Raw genomic sequence first — 17,656 nt, 5'->3', positions numbered from 1 at the left:
GTCGGAGCTACGGCCGCCCCCAGGACCGCCGTCCGCGACGGGGTCGGCACCTACAAGTCTGACACGGACATGGCTCCTCATCCATTGGTTCTGGAGAAGGCTCCCTTCGGGGAGGAATGTCCGACGGCCACTGGCGTCGGTCCGGACGTTGCCTCGCCCAAGGTACCGCAGGAGTGCGGGGGAACATTTTCGGATGGAAGGGGTTGCACCCCAAGGCATGCACTTCCATTCCCTGTAGCTCCTGCACTCCTCGTTCTGCACTCTCTCGGGACAATACTATTTGAATGGCCTGTTGAAAAGTCAATGTTGGCTCAGCTAACAACTTTCTCTGGGTGGCCGCATTGTTAATACCGCAAACCAAACGGTCGCGTAACATTTCTGACAAGGTCTCACCATAGTCACAGTACTCCGCAATCCTGCATAGCCTGGATAGAAAATCGGCAAGGGATTCTCCAGGGGTCCTCTCAGCGGTATTAAACCGGTAACGCTGGACTATCGTGGACGGGGTTGGGTTAAAATGTTACCCCACTATATTCACAAGTTCATCAAATGTTTTGGTGTCCAGCGCAGCTGGGTACGTAAGGCTCCTAATCACCCCAAACGTATGCGGGCCGCAGGCGGTGAGCAATATGACCACCTGGCGCTCGTTTTCGGTGATATTGTTTGCCCGGAAATAGTAACGCATCCGTTGTGTGTACTGGTTCCAGCTTTCCAGCGCAGCATCAAAAACATCCAAACGTCCGTACAGAGGCATGGTATAATAGAAAACAACTTCCAACCTGTATCCAACAAAAATCCAGGGAGGTGGCTTCAGCAGTGTAGGCAGCTATTCACTTTAACCTTCGTCACCAGTTTTGTGAGGGCCACGAAGAATCCAGCACGAGTTTTAAGGATACAAAGTAATAACATTTATTTACAATAACATACATATATAACAGCAGCAGCAACTTCCCTTGCTGCACACTCCTTCCTGCTGGTTCCTGAACTGGCCAGCTTTATTTATACTAGGAGTTTACTAATGGTTTCTCTGCCCCCCCTCATTGGGGAAGCTCATACTCCCACCTGATTGTGGGATTGTCATTAGTCCCCAGCCAATGGTAAGTAGGCAGGTTATAACAAGTGCCTTGGGGGCCAGGAAAGGGGAAAATTAGCTGTGCGCTGCTCCAAATCACTGGATAGTGCCCTCCTCTGGGGCACAAAGTTCTGGGCTTTGGGCAACAACAGGAGCAAGACATTGAAAAATCCGGAGCATTCCACAAGGGACGTCAATATATTGAAATGTAGATTTAAAAATAAATTTACAAACTGAAAACCAAGTCCATGCTGGATCATAAGGAGGAGAAGGAAGAATAACTTTCATTGAATTGCCCTGTCACGTCTGTCTGTAATAGGTACAATCCATAAATATTATGTTCTAATGACCCGAATTAGCCCCATCACTAAAAGATGTTAATCTTGTACTTTGAGTGGTAAACAATTCCCCTGCGTGTTGGAAGCAGCTGTGAGACGGTGGAACAACTCAATAGCAAGTGGCATGTGTATCCGTAATTCAGAGCAACCATTTACTATCTCGGTTAATTAATTTAATCTTAAGCGTTAAACTGTACCTCGCTTGGTTAATTGTATCGGATTAGACTACCACGTGTACCACGTCACAAATCTCCCATCAATTCAAATTTCTGTTTAATTACACCTTGGAAGGAGGAAAATAAATATATTCTAAAATGATGATTGTGACTTATTCTGTCAGGTACAACAAAATTAATGTGTCAAGTGAACACGTTTTAAACAATTAAACTCTCTGCTAATTAACCATATGGTAGGAACAGAAACATCTAATATTTCTAATATCTTCAATGAAAAATTCAGATCAAAAAGGTGTTAATCCACTGTGAACATGTTGCTATAAACCAGGTATTATTGTTTTAAATCATGCAATTAACCTTTCATGCATATTAATGATCCTATGGTAATTGTCTCTTTCACACTTAAAGGGGTACTGTAGCCATAAAAGCTGTAAAATAAAACATGTTGGCTGCTGAGGCAGGTCATCACAAGAACCATTGTGCCTACTGTGGTGATAATTTATTTAATATTTTATTGCTTTTGTGCATGTTCAGAGAATCCCTACAGCGCAGGAGGAGGCCATTCGGCCCATCGAGCCTGCACCACCCCTCTGAAAGAGCATCTTACCTAGGTCCACTCCCCATCCCCGCAACCCCACCTAACCTGACCTGACAATCTTTGGACACTAAAGGACAATTTATCACAGCCAATCCATCTAGCCTGCACATCTTTGGACTGTGGGAGGAAACCGGAGCACCCGGAGGAAACCCACATAGACACGGGGAGAGTGTGCAAGCTTCACACAGTGACCCACAGAACCCGTGTTCATTGGTGCTGATCTCCTATGCTCAAGTCGTTCCCTTGGCGCTCCTGCTCCTCTCACTGCTCCTTCTGGGCCTTTTGTCAGCCCGCTGCTGCCTGGCCTTACTCAAGGCGGAGTCCCCGGTGCTTTTGATGCTCCCTCGGCACTCCCACTCCTCTTGATGCTGCTTTTGAGCCTTTTGTAGGCCCTGGGCTGTTTGGCCTTGCCAAGGCTGGCACTCCTTAGATGATCTCACTCCTTTTGCTGCTCCTTCTGGGCATTTTGTAGGCCCTGCATTGTCTGGCCTTGTCCAGGTCAGGTCCTTGGTGCTCTCGGCACTCCTTAGATGATCCCCACACTTGGAGCAGCTGAGTGCCCTAGTGAGTACAGCGATCGTCAAGGCACCTGGAGCCCATTTCTCGAGCATCCTAGAATGCAAGAGATTGGTTCTCAAAATCAGCCCTGTTGCATCTTTTATTACACCTGTTAAATTGCCAAAAAAGGTTTCATGCAAAATGCCTAAAGATTCTATAGTAATTAAGCAAGATGTTTTAAATTAGGTAAACCAATCCAGCTTTGATATTACGAAGAGTGTTTCAAAGGGTGGCATCCTTTGTCATTCGTTTATATCAGAGAAGTTGCAAATTAACCATTATGTTATCAAGTGAAATGTTCTGTTTACTTTATGTTACTGTACCTTGCATCTATAAGCACAGAATTTACCCTCTAATGTGATAATCTAAAAGCAGTAGGGGTCAAAGAGCCAGAGAAATGAACTCCAAAATCAAAATGGTCAATTTGTTTCTACTATTTAAAAACCAAACTCATCTCAGCTCCCAATAATTCCACACGTTCTAACTGGAACTCTTTCTTAGTATTGTGATGCAATATTGGGAGATGAGTAATTGGGAAAATTCCTCCATCTCTCCCCTTAGAGGTTATCCATGAAGGTCCTACCGTCTCAACCTTGACCCTTGTCGGAAGTGTGGTGATCCTCAGATTAAATCACCACCGATCAGCTCTCCCCTTCAAAAGGGGAAAGCAGCCTATGGTCATCTAGGACTATGGCGACTTTACCTTTACTATGTAACAGCTCTTGGGTTGTTGGAGATGTCACTGTTCAGAGCTTCCCTCGTATGATGATCCCCCCACACAATTATGCAACTTGTTGCCTCCCAAAGTTTGATCCTCTGACCCTTATTTCCTGTCAGTAACATGAACAAAAGCATCTGCTTATTTTGATTTCTTCTCCCCACCGAGTGCAGGTCCTTCCTCATTCCAGTTGAAAGTTACAACACGCACAAATACACAAATGGTCAGGCGCACCCTTTCATCAGCATTTCAAACACAGCCGCAGAACTCAATTTACCTGAGCGTCCCAGTAATGATGAATCCCTGAGCAGCAGTGTTAGCACTGTCAGCCAGCTCCACCTAACCAACAAACCTGCCAAATAAAAAAGTCAATGTGGGGAAAATCCAGTCCAGATACTCCAGAGACGGACAGTTCAAACGACAGTGCACTCCACTGATCAGCCCGTTTCTCAAGAGGACAACTCACTTGAGTCATAACAAAGAGATGTTTGGCTTACCCACCTATGCAAGTGTCTTTCTGGAAGCCACGTTTGGCCCTACTCAGTACTTTGTCTTCCTCACTTTTGGAGGCATTCACTAGATTGTTGAGGTTACTCCTCTGATTAATGGCACTTCTCTCTGCACCCTATTTACTGTTCCATTTAAACAATAAGCAATGACTGTGTCACTGTAGCAATGATTGGGTTAACCTTCTTGGATTTACCTGAGAGAATAAAATCTTTGCAGTCACAACACACTGAAAAATAACAGCGGCAAAAGCTTGGAAATTACTGTGATAATAAGATAAGATCTGCATGGTTAACGTGTATAATCAACATCTTTAGCAATGGCCTGGTGAAGCAAATTTATCAAATATATAAATGGGGAAATATAAAACTGCAGTCGCACTTGAAGTCAACAATACTACTTGTTGAATATATGCATAAACCTCTCCAACGCATAACATTATAGATGAATCAAAGAACATATGTAACAATTAGACTTAACATTGCTTCATGTATGATAATGGGAGATTAGCTGAGATCATTTCATTTGGAAAATGCTACCTCGATTATTAATAACCATCTCGGAAATCCATCCATTTCCTTTTGCACCTAACACACTTTCAATAGCAGACGCAGTTTATTTTATTCACAGATTGAGCCACATCTCTAGCATTTCTAAAGGCACTTTTAAAACAGTTCTCAGATTTTTTGAGATGTCAAAAACTAAAACCATGAAAATCGGATCGAAGAAAGGAAAATAATTATACTTCAACAATTCCTAGCAGTGACAGCAGCCATAGAAAGGAGTGTCAAAACATACAGTTTGGGCATACCAGTATAATCTATAAAATGTGAAAAAAAATCACACCCAAAAATGAGCAGAACTCAGATCTCACTCTGTCAATAGCCTAAAAAGAAAGGAAATAAAATGAGCCAGATCGAATGGAATGTATCTGGCTGCACAAAAGAATCTGCAATAAAACAGAATAGACTCAAGCCTCAAATGCCTTAAGTGAGTCCTAACCAATCAGTACACATCCAGTAAGATAACTGGCAAAAGAGAGGGGACATACGTAAAATGTTTTTTTTTACTCAGAGGGCTGTTATTATCTGAAATGTGCTGCCTGAAAGAGTAGCGGAAGAGTCAATTGTAACATGGGCGACACAGTGGTTAGCACTGCTGCTTCACAGCACCAGGGATCTGGGTTCAATTCCGATCTTGGATGACTGTGAGGAGTTAGCACTTTCTCCCTGTGTCTGCATGGGTTTCCTCCGGTTTGCTCCCACAGTCCAAAGATGTGCAGGTTAGGTGGATTGGTCATGATAAATTGTCCCTTAGTGTCCAGGGATGTGCAGGTTAGGTTGCAGGGTTACAGGTGTAGGGCGGAGTGGATAGGTGCAGACATGATAGGCAAAATGGCCTCCTTCTGTGCTATAGGGATTCTAGATTCAAAAGGGAATGGACAGATAAAGGAGAGGGGTGACAGTGGAGTAGTGGGGTCACTGGACTAGCAATCAGAGACAAGGGGCGTCATTCTCCGCCGGCGGGAGTCTCCGTTCTGCTGGCGCCCGGGGGTTTCCCGACGGCGTGGGGGTGCCCCACAATGGGAAACCCCATTGACCGGCCGGTGTTACGGAGACTCCCGCCGGCCGGTCGGCGCAGAAATGTGGCGGGGCGGGTAGGAGAATTTCGCCCAAGATCCTAGGACCTGACTTCAAATTCCACTCATAGCAAGGTGGAGAAATTTGAACTCAATAAAAAAAAAAATCTGGAATTAAAACTCCAATGGTGACCATGGAACCACTGTTGTAAAAACAAACATCTGGCTCACGACCTGGTCTGGCCTACACGTGACTCCAGATCCACAGCCAGCAATGTGGTTGACTCTCAAATGCAATTTGAAATGAAGAGCAGTCTAGGATGGGCAATAAATACAGGCCCAGTCAGAGACACCCACATCCTGTAAATAATAAAACATGGCGGAACTATGGGGAAAAAGCTGGAGAGTCAGACTAATAGATACGCTCATTCAAAAGCTGGCACAAGCATGGTGGGTCAGATGGCCTCCTTCTGTGCTGTAAAGTTCTATGATTCTAACTTTTCCTTAGACCCTAGGAATTACATTTAGCAGGGTGTTCATTCAACAAATCCCAGAAGTTCTTCCCTTCTACTCATGTGTGGTCATAATCAGCAGTAAAAAAACACCAAAGCTGTTTGTCCTTGCCTAACCATTTCCTCTCCAGTTTGAGGAACATAGGAGTAGGAGTTAGGCCATTCAGCCCCTCTACCTGCTCCACCCTTAAATGAGATCATGGTTGATCTGTGACCTAACTCCATATGGGCCTTTGCCCCATGTCCCTTCATAACCTTTATTAACGAAAATCTATCAATCTCAGTTTTAAAATTCACACTTGATTTAGCATCAATTGATATTTGCAGAAGAATGCTCCAAATCTACTACTTCCCTTGGTATGCAATAAGGTTTCCAGCTTTCACTCTGAAAGTTCTGGCTGTAATTTTTAAACTACGCCCTAGATTAATCTCCCCAACCAGTGGAAAATATTTCTCTCTATTTATCCGATATGTCCCTCTTAATATCTTGGTTTAAATCACATTTTAACCTTCTAAATTCCAGGGAATGCAATTCTCCTCATAATTTATACCTTGGAATCCAGGTATCATTTCTAGTAAATCTACACTGCGCTCCCTCTGAGGGCGATACATCCTTCCAAGGTGTGATGTCCAGTCCCTCTCACTATTCCAGGTGTGGTTTAACCAGGGCTTTGTATTGCTGAGGGGCATAGACAGAGTGGCTAGTCAGAGGCTTTTCCCCAGGGTAGAGGGGTCAATTACTAGGGGGCGTGGGTTTAAGGTGAGAGGGGCAAGGTTTAGAGTAGATGTACGAGGCAAGTTTTTTACACAGAGGGTCGTGGGTGCCTGGAACCAGAGGAGGTGGTGGAAGCAGGGACGATAGTGACATTTAAGGGGCATCTTGACAAACACATGCATAGGATGGGAATAGAGAGATACGGACCCAGGAAGTGTAGAAGATTGTAGTTTAGTCGGGCAGCACGGTCGGCACGGGCTTGAAAGGCCGAAGGGCCTGTTCCTGTGCTGTTCTTTTCTTTGTTCGTTGTTCTTTGAAGCTATACACAGGTCCTCTAGGTATATCGGTCAGCATGTCACGAGCCTCTTCTGATTGTTTTCGGTCTTTGTTCATCACACTCTAGAGATCTATGTACTTGGATTCCCAAGTTCCTTTGGACTTCCACTCTTTCTAGCTTTTTTGGAGAGGCAGTGACATAGTGGTTTTGTCGCTGGATGAGTAATCCAGAGACCCAGAGTCATGCTCTGGGGACCCACGTTCGCATCCCGCCATGGGCAGATGCTGAAATTTGAAATCAATAAATAAAAAATAATCTGGAATTAAAAGTTTAAAGATGACCATGAAACCATTGGCGATTGTTGTAAAAACTCACCTGGTTCACTAATGTCCTCCAGGGAAGGAAATCAGTCATCCTTACCTGGTCTGGCCTACTGGGAACTCCAGATCCACAGCAATGTGATTGACTCTTAAATACCCTCTGAAATGGACCAGGGGATTGTGACATCATCTCCACTGTCCTGTTGTCAATCAAGAATATATCTAAAAATATTAAAAGACTCTGCCTCTGCTGCTCTCCGGTGGTCAGAATTCCACAGACTAACAAAATAATTCTCCTAATCTCTGGTTTAAATGGGGGACTCCTTAATTTAAAATGTTTCCCCTCGTTCGAGTCTCTCGCAGAAGAGGAAAGGTCCTTTCAGCATCCACCCTGCCAATTGACTCCAGTTTTGCTAGGGTTCCTTTTTATCACACTCGGTCAAATGCTGCCTTGATGCCAAAGGCTGTGACTCTCACCACACCTCAACAGTTCAGCTCTTTCGTCCATGTTTGAACCAAGACTGTAATGAGGCTAGGAGCTGAGTGACCTGGCGAAACCCAGCATCACAAATGCAATGAGAATTCAAACCCAGAGCCTTTAACTCTATCTTTCAAGTATTTTTGCAAACTCTAGCCTTACCTTCTGCCATATGCTCTGCCCCTTACTGCCAACTTCCTGATTGTCATTCCGCTTATTGTTGCCTTGCTCTCTTGCCTTGTCCTTTTCCTTTAATTTACCACATCTTCCCTCATGTGATCCCTCGCCTCCCCCACATCCCAGTCCTCACTAATGATCTTTTTTAAAAATTATTGTCACAAGGAGGCTTACATTAACACTGCAATGAAATTACTGTAAAAATCTCCTAGCCGCCACACTACGGAGCCTGTTCGGGTACACTGAGGGAGAATTCAGAGTGTCTAATTCACCTAAAGAGCACGTCTTTCGGGATTTGTGGGAGGAAACTGGAGCACCCAGAGGAAACCCACGCAGACACGGGGAGAACGTGCATAGACAATGACCCAAGCCGGGAATCGAACCCGGGTCCCTGGCGCTGTGAAGCAACAGTGCTAATCACTGTGCCGCCCACCTGCCTAGTTATATGATTTACTGAACATTGGTCCCAACATGGTGCAGGTTATCCCATGTGTTCGTCGGCCAGGAAGCTGTCACTCTGTACGCAGTTAGAATACAGCTGAATTTCCAGGTTTAGCCTATTGCATGGCCTTTGACCAAGTTTGGACACAAAACAAATTTTTGGCTCTAAGTGGGCATTCGAGGTTCGAGGGGGAGAATTAGCTTGAGTGTTTTATTGTGTGCCAGCAGAAACAGCAACCAGGTGGCGTCCAGCATGACTCTCTCCATTGCGGGTCCATTACTGCTCCCAATTTACTCTTCACTAAACCAGGTTGCTGCACACGCTCAGCGGATCCTCACATCTGAAGGGGCCAGCTGCAATCTTTCAAGGCCAGTTTCTCAGAGCAATCCTCTTCAGCAAATATTTTCAATAGCCCCTCATCTAAATGCTGCTTTAAGGAGGATGTTCCTGCCTCAGGTGGGGAGGGCCAAGAGAATGCAGGCCAAGTAAAGCTCTGTGTAAACCACCAATGCCTGTGGCTCAGGAGGAAAAATAGCGATCGTTTTGTTTTGAAAAGTCAATCCGTCCTTTCAAAGCTCTTCATCAACAAAATTATTTCAGCCACCTATAAATAGGCAGATCACCATGGCAACTTTTAATTGGAGCCACCTGGCCTGAACATAATGATTCGCAACAAATAGCACAATGGTATTCAGTTTATCGGGAGCAAAAAGAAAGTCATATTGGAATTCTGACAAAGGTCCAGAGCAGAGAAGGATATCGGTGATCGACCTCGCGAACGAACAATGGGACAGAACTAGAGACAGGTACTAAACAAGTGGGACAACCCCACAGCCCCTTCTAATTCATACTGGTGATTGTCGTGTTATTCACTCTGGGGTAACACGGACTGCAACAGGATGCAGATGAACTGTAAAGCATACACCAAACGTAGGCGTTGGTTCAATACGATTTATTGAACTTCTGTAACAATGCACACAGCTGGCTGTGGGTTGACACTCTACTACTCTAAGTGTACTAACTCTAACTTACTAGACCAGGCTAGCTCTGATCCACGTGTAGAAGGTGCTGACTGTCACTACAGTTGTCACCAGTGGAAAGAGGCGGAGTGCTGATGCCTCGTGTGTTTTATAGTTGGAAGCCCCCCTCTGGTGTTCTGTCTGGTGATTGGTTGTGTTCTGTCCTGTATGTTGATTGGCTAACCTGGGTGTCTGTCACTGCCTGTTTTTACCTCATGATGTACGTGGGTGCATATTATGACAGTGATCATGGAGTTCCACATTGGCAGTCACCCCTTCCCCGATGAGGTATTTCAAACTACTAAAGCCTTCTCCAGGATTCACAAAACTCAAGTGAATTGTAGATCTAACATCCTGAAGACAGTTATAGGATATGTATTTACAGGATTTGCAACAGATATGGTGTCATAACCCCCACGAGGGCCACGTTTGTCGATCCCCCCCCCCCCCGTGGGACTTGTGGGGTACAAGTTTCCCAGGTAGGGGGACGGAGGCCACCCAGCTGGAGCTTGGTAGACCTACATGTAAAGCCGGCCTGAGCAGGGCCCTGAGCTGTTGGTTGTCCCAACTGAGACTGGATTGGGAGAGAGTTACTGCCAAGGGCAGAGTATTGCGCATAGTTCAATAAACACTTGTTCCACTACCGCTGGCTCCCTCAGTTACTAAATGTGGCAAGAAAGTGATCGCTTCATATGTATTGGCCCTGCTTATTGAGAATAATGGTTACACTTGGCGCAGAGTCAGGAGAATTTCCTAGCTGTGCAAGCCCAACCCCAACTTTTAGAAATGCCTGCCCAGACATCGGATTTTCTGTCCGGCAGAAGGGGCCAGGGAGGGGGGGGGGATGCCACCCATGCCCTGTACCCTCCCCTATAGCCCCCATAACCTTCATGCCTCCAAAGAGGACCCCATTTCCCCTCATACATGCCAACCTATGACCCTTACGCGTTTCCATTGCTCTTTATAGTCCTATGCTAACTTAGTGCCAACTCATGCTTCTCCAGCAACTACCCTTTGTCCTCACACGTACCATGCCAACTCACCCTGTATCTACCATGGGCAGAGTTCAGGACCCAAGCTGCGATGAAATAAAATAAAATTCTGTAACAAAGTTTTCAGTGTTTATTGCAGACCTCACTGTCCTGAAAAAACCACCTCATTCATAAAAATCTATTTACTACAATTACATCCATTCAACTACATAAAACCTTATCACAAGAAACATTTAATTCAAATGGACAATTCCTCATTACAGTAAGTATTGTAATTCATAGTCCCTCAAAGAGTCTATAACTGCTTGTAAATGTGAACCAAACTGTGACATTAGCAAGCAACCAGTAAAGCGATAATGGATGCCCTACAGCAATCATCCAGTAATTGAAGTGCCTTAGGCTTATTCCCACAGACTGGGTGAAATAGCAAACAGCAATTTTTTTAACACGCTAGATATTTCATTTCACAGATTTAAAGGGCAGGACTTTGCCTTGACAGCTTCCTTTGACAGGTACCTTCGATAGTGCCCTGTGACACATTTGATAGATCCTTGCGACAGTTTTTACAATTGATTTTTAACAGGTCTGTTGGTAGTACCAATTAGCTTGATGGTTAATGAGTTTATGTACTTTTTACGCACATTCATACTTACTTTTTAAAATTCCAAAGGGCCCTTACTTCCCCCAAAGGGCATCATTCTTCCCCCAAAAGGCACCTGACCTCCCCAAAGGTGGCCTGAGACCAGTTGCAAAGGGATACTTTACCTCTCCAAAACGGTATCCTGGCTATCCAGAAAACTGCCCAAAGTTCAGACCTGCTCTTACCTGGTCTACTCTTCACACTTCGGGTTTCACACTCCTGATTTCATGAACCACCCTCACGAAAATGGTGAGTGCCGTGTTGGGAGACGGGGCTTATCATTTTTGGGCAGACCTGCCATTTTCTGGGCCCAAGTGTTTCTTGGTATCCACCCCACCCAAAAGACAAAGTTGCCTCTGAATAAGTACTCCACGTTAACCATAAAACTGCCTCAACAATCACATGAAGCTCCAAAGTATAAGTATAGTCTCGGAAGAGATAAGCAATTTCTCACTTCTATATGGTCAGCTTTCATGTTCAATGTGCAGCAGTTCCTCCAACAATATTTGTGTTGCACTGTCTCCCCAAATATTCAGATGACCTTGGGTTGATGTTTCAAAGGAAAACCGAAGGTAACCCTGTTGTGTAAGACAATGGATGACACTTACGCGCTGCACACTATTTGTGACTGCCTTAGCCTTGTACAGAGAGCCACCTGATGAAGACATTACCAAAGTCTCAAATGCTCTCCGAAGAAAACCCTGTCAACGGATTTTTCACTATCAGAGAAAAAGAGCAAGATGCTCTGTGCTGTATAAACATTGAGATAGATTTTCCTGTGTCTTACCTTTGTGACTGTTGGATCACTTAGACACAAAAAAAATTTAAAAGTTAGGCAGCAAGGTGCCCATGCCCCTAATGGAGTCTACCTGGTATTTACCGCATCCAGACAATTCAATAGCCCGGGGCAAATCTGCTTGGCAATCGACAGGTATCGCTATACCTTCCACAGATAAGACTATCCTAAAGCAATATGAACCGGGTCCATGAACAATTATGCCAGGTTAAAGTCCAACAGGTTTGTTTCAAACACTAGCTTTGGGGGCACTGCTCCTTCCTCAGGTGAATGAAGAGGTATGTTCCAGAAACATATATAGAGACAAATTCAAAGATGCAAGATAATGCTTAGAATGCGAGCATTTGCAGGTAATTAAGTCTTTACAGATCCAGAGATAGGGGTAACCCCAGGTTAAAGAGGTGTGAATTGTCTCAAGCCAGGACAGTTGGTAGGATTTTGCAAGCCCAGGCCAGTTGGTGGGGGATGAATGTAATGCGACATGAATCCCAGGTCCCGGTTGAGGCTGCACTCGTGTGCGGAACTTGGCTACAGGTTTCTGCTCGGCGATTCTGCGTTGTCGCGCGTCCTGAAGACTGCCTTGGAGAACGCTTACCCGGAGATCAGAGGCTGAATGCCCTTGACTGCTGAAGTGTTCCCCGACTGGAAGGGAACATTCCTGCCTGGTGATTGTCGCGCGATGTCCGTTCATTCGTTGTCGCAGCATCTGCATGGTCTCGCCAATGTACCACGCTTCGGGACATCCTTTCCTGCAGCGTATGAAGTAGACAATGTTGGCCGAGTTGCACGGGTATGTACCACGTACCTGGTGGGTGGTGTTTTCACGTGAAATGGAGGTATCCATATTGATGATCTGGCACGTCTTGCAGAGATTGCCATGGCAGGGTTGTGTGGTGTCGTGGTCACTGTTCTGAAGGCTGGGTAGTTTGCTGCAAACAATGGTTTGTTTGAGGTTGCGCGGTTGTTTGAAGGCAAGTAGTGGGGGTGTGGGGATGACCTTGGCAAGATGTTCATCTTCATCGATGATGTTTTGAAGGCTGCAAAGAAGATGTTGCAGTTTCTCCGCTCCGGGAAAGTACTGGACGACGAAGGGTACTCTGTCGGTTGTGTCCCATGTTTGTTTTCTGAGGAGGTCGGTGTGGTTTTTTGCTGTGGCACGTTGGAACTCTCAATCGATGAGTCGAGCACCATATTCCATTCGTACGAGGGCATCTTTCAGCATCTGTAGATGTCTGTAACGCTCCTCCTCGACTGAACAGATCCTGTGTATACAGAGGGCTTGTCCATAGGGGATGGTTTCTTTGTGAAGCCATCCCCTATGGACAAGCCCTCCGTAAACACAGGATCTGCTCAGATGATGGGGAGCGTAACAGACATCTACAGATGCTGAAAGATGCCGTTGTACAAATGGGATATGGCGCTCGACTCATCGATCGATAGTTCCAACGTGCCACAGCAAAAAACCGCACCGACCTCCTCCGAAGACAAACACGGGACACAACCGACAGAGTACCCTTCGTCGTCCAGTACTTTCCCGGAGCGGAGAAGCTACGACATCTTCTTCGCAGCCTTCAACACGTCATCGATGAAGATGAACTTCTTGCAAGGGTCATCACCACACCCCCACTACCTGCCTTCAATCAACCGCGCAACCCCAAACAAACCATTGTTTGCAGCAAACTACCCAGCCTTCAGAACAGTGACCACGCCACCACACAACCCTGCTATGGCAACCTCTGCAAGACGTGCCAGATCATCGACATGGATGCCACCATTACACGTGAGAACACCACCCACCAGGTACGCGGTACATACTTGTGCGACTCGGCCAACTTTGTCTACCTCAAACGCTGCAGGAAAGGATGTCCAGAAGCGTGGTACATAGGCGAGACCATGCAGACGCGGCGACAACGAATGAACGGACATCGCATGACAATCACCCAGGCAGGAATGTTCCCTTCCAGTCAGGGAACACTTCAGCAGTCAAGGGCATTCAGTCTCTAATCTCCGGGTAAGTGTTCTCCAAGGCAGCCTTCAAGACGCACGACAATGCAGAATCGCCGAGCAGAAACTTATAGCCAAGTTCCGCACACGAGTGCAGCCTCAACCGGGACCTGGGATTCCTGTCGCATTACATTCATCCCCTACCATCTGGCCTGGGCTTGTATAGTCCTACCAACTGTCCTGGCTTGAGACAATTCACACCTCTTTAACCTGGGGTTACTCCTATCTCTGGATCTGTAAAGACTTAATTACCTGCAAATGCTCACATTCTAAGCATTGTCTGGCATCTTTGAATCTGTCCATATATATGTTTCTGGAACATACCTCTCCATTCACCTGAGGAAGGAGCAGTGCTCCGAAAGATAGTGATTCGAAACAAACCTGTTGGACTTTAACCTGGTGTTGTAAGACTTCTTACTGAGCTCACCCCAGTCCAACGCCGGCATAGTTTATCATAGATCATCATAGAATTTACAGTGCAGAAGGAGGCCACTCGGCCCATCGAGTCTGCACCGGCCCTTGGCAAGAGCAGCCTACCCAAGGTCAACACCTCCACCCAATCCCCATAACCCAGTAATGCCAACACTAAGGACAATTTTGGACACTAAGGGCAATTTATCATGGCCAATCCACCTAACCTGCACATCTTTGGACTGTGGGAGGAAACCGGAGCACCCGGAGGAAACCCACGCATACACGGGGAGGATGTGCAGACTCCACACAGACAGTGACCCAAGCCGAAATCGAACCTGGGACCCTGGAGCTGTGAAGCAATTGTGCTATCCACAATGGTAACCGTGCTGCCCCAAATCATGGCATCTCCACATCATGAACAATTAGTTCAGGTAAATTGCCAGAACCATCAGGATAACTTTAGAAATGACTGAGAATGCATTTAATTAATGGATTAAATGAGGCACGTTTGGCCAATCTGCACATCATTAAAATAAATGTCCATGTTTTCTACCTAGAATTTTACAAGTGCCTGTAAATGGGAGGGGTCCAATTGTCTAATGGATTTTAATAAAAGCTATCGTAATTTACAGATAGAAGCAAAGGTAACAGGGAGTAAATTGAGTAAGACACCAAACAAGCAGTAGATCAAGCAGGTTCAAGATACTTGATTAACCTCCACCCTTTGACTACAATGCACAAGGTGTCAAATCCATGCTGCCTTCTGTTTGAAATGATTGTTGTGTGTAGTCAATAGTACCCATACTGTTCACTGGCTGCATATATCAGCAGAGGGCCCCAATATCCTGTGTGCCTAGTGTAAAGTCAGCTTTCATCTGTCCAAAGGGAGTTGAATTATGGGTACTTTAGGTGATGAGAGTATTTTTTAAAAGTCCGGGGTGTGGAAGATTCAACAATGACTGGCCATGGTGGAGAGTGCACTGGAGGTCTTGATGGAAGAGGTGGAATAGAGAAGAGATCTCCTCAGTGATCGGGGCGGGGGGAGAGCAGGAGGCCCTGAAGATAGGAGGCAGTGGGAAGAGAGCGATCAATGACAGGAGTATTGCTGCAAGAACCTGGGTGCCATGCAGAAGGAGTTTTAAAAATCTCTCACAAGCTGTCCAGTACAGTGCATTTGGCTTCAAATGTCATATCCTTACCAACTGCACTACTCACTTCAACAATTGCTCAATTCACCAGATTCCCATCAGTCTACCATCAATCTCTCTCAATCAGGATTCAACCTGACAATTTGCATGCTTTACCTGACCCTCACACACTTAGTTATTAGCGTCTATTGCGCACCTCATTTTACAGCTTGTGCACACTCCCACCTATTCAACCATACAAATTGGCCAAGAAAGACAACAGACCTGAGGATTGGGGGCAGTTTAGAATTCAGCAAAGGAGGACCAAGGGATTGCTTAAGGAGGGGAAAATAGAGTATGAGAATAAGCTTACGGGGGACATAAAAACTGACTCCAAACGTTTTGATAGGTATGTGAAGAAAAAAAGATTGGTGAAGACAAATGTGAGTCACTTACAGTCAGAAAAAGGGGAGTTTATAACGGGGAATAACAAAATGGCAGACCAATAAAATGCATACCTTGGTTCTGTCTTCAGAAAGGAGGACACAAATAAGATGCCAGAAATGTTGGGGAACACAGGGATCAATGAGAGGGAGAACTGAAGGAGATCGGTATTAGCAGTGAAATGGTATTGGGAAAATTAATGTGATTGAAGGCCGATAATCACCACGGCCTGATAATCTACATTTCAGAGTACTTAAGGAAGTGGCTCTAGAAATAGTGGATGCATTGGTGGTCATCTTCCAAGATTCTGCAGACTCCAGAGAAGTTCCTACAGATTAGAAGGTAGCTAATGTAACCCCATCATTTAGGGGAGGTAGAGAGAAGACAGGGAATTATAGACCAGTCAGGTTGACGTCAGTAGTGGGGGAAATTCTAGAATCCATTCTCAAGAATTTTACGGCAGAGCACTTGGAAAACAGTGGCAGAATCAGACAAGCCAGCACGGATTTGTGAAAGAGAAATCGTGCTGGACAAATGGTGGCACAGTGGTTAGCACTGCTGCTTCACAGCACCAGGGACCCGGGTTCGAATCTGACCTTGAGTGACTGCCTGTGTGGAGTTTGCACTTTCTCCCCGTGTCCGCGTGGGTTTCCTCCGGGTGCTCCAGTTTCCTCCCACAGTCCAAAGGTATGCAGGTTAGGTGGACTGGCCATGCTAAAGTTGCCCCTTAGTGTCCAGAGGTTAAGTGGGGCTATGGGGTTGCAGAGAAGTGGGCCTGGGTGGGGTCGGTGCAGACTCGATGGGCCGAAAGGCCTCCTTCTGCACTGTAGGGATTCCAAGATTCTATGAAACTACGGAAATTCTTCGAGGATGTAACTCATAGAGTTGATGAGGGACAGCCAGTGGATGTGGTTTATTTGGACTTTCAGAAGGCTTTTGGTACAATTCCACATATGAGATTAGCGTGTAAAACGTAAAGCTCATGGAATTAAGGATAGTGTATTGAGATGGATAGAAAACATGTTGGCAGACAGGAAACCAACAGCAGAGGACCAGAGAACAAGTTGCAGATTAGGGGGATGGATTTGAGGAAGAATTTCTTCTTTCAGAGTGGTGAATCTTTGGAATTCTTTACCCCAGGAAGCTGTGGAGGCCGAGTCTTTGAACATTTTCAAGGCTGAGAGCAATAGGTTTTTAAATCAGTCGGGGAATTAAGGGTTATGGTGTGAATGCAGGAATGTGGACTTGGTGGGCGGGATTCTCTGATCCTGGGATGAAGTGTTGACGGCGTCGTAAACGCCGGAGCATTTTACGCCGGCATCATCTGGCCCCTAGGATCAGCGATCCTGCGCCACACAGGGGGCCAGCACGGCACTGGAGAGCCTCAAGCTGCCCCAGCTGCCGATCCGGGGGTCAGAACGGGCGCCGCGGGTCCGCGCATGCGCATGGGTTGCCTTCTCCGCGCCGGCCCCGACGCAACATGACGGAGAGCTACATCGGCCCGGCGCCGAGGTACATAGGCCCCCACCAGGATAAGCCCGCCCGCCGATCGGTAGGCCCCGATCGCGGGCCAGGCCACCGTGGAGGCCCCGGGCCCTCCCCGCAGGGTCGGATCCTACTGGGCCCCACCAGGCCGCCCCCTGCAACATGAACACCGAGGTCCCGCCAGGTAGGGCCATACAAGATCGGCGCTGGCGGGACTCGGCCTAACCCGACGGGCCTGGCCCATCACGTGCGGAGAATCGCCGGGGAG

The sequence above is a fragment of the Scyliorhinus torazame genome, chromosome 12, assembly GCF_047496885.1.
Source record: "Scyliorhinus torazame isolate Kashiwa2021f chromosome 12, sScyTor2.1, whole genome shotgun sequence".
Lineage (NCBI taxonomy): Eukaryota > Metazoa > Chordata > Chondrichthyes > Carcharhiniformes > Scyliorhinidae > Scyliorhinus > Scyliorhinus torazame.
Note: the sequence above shows the minus strand (reverse complement) of the source record.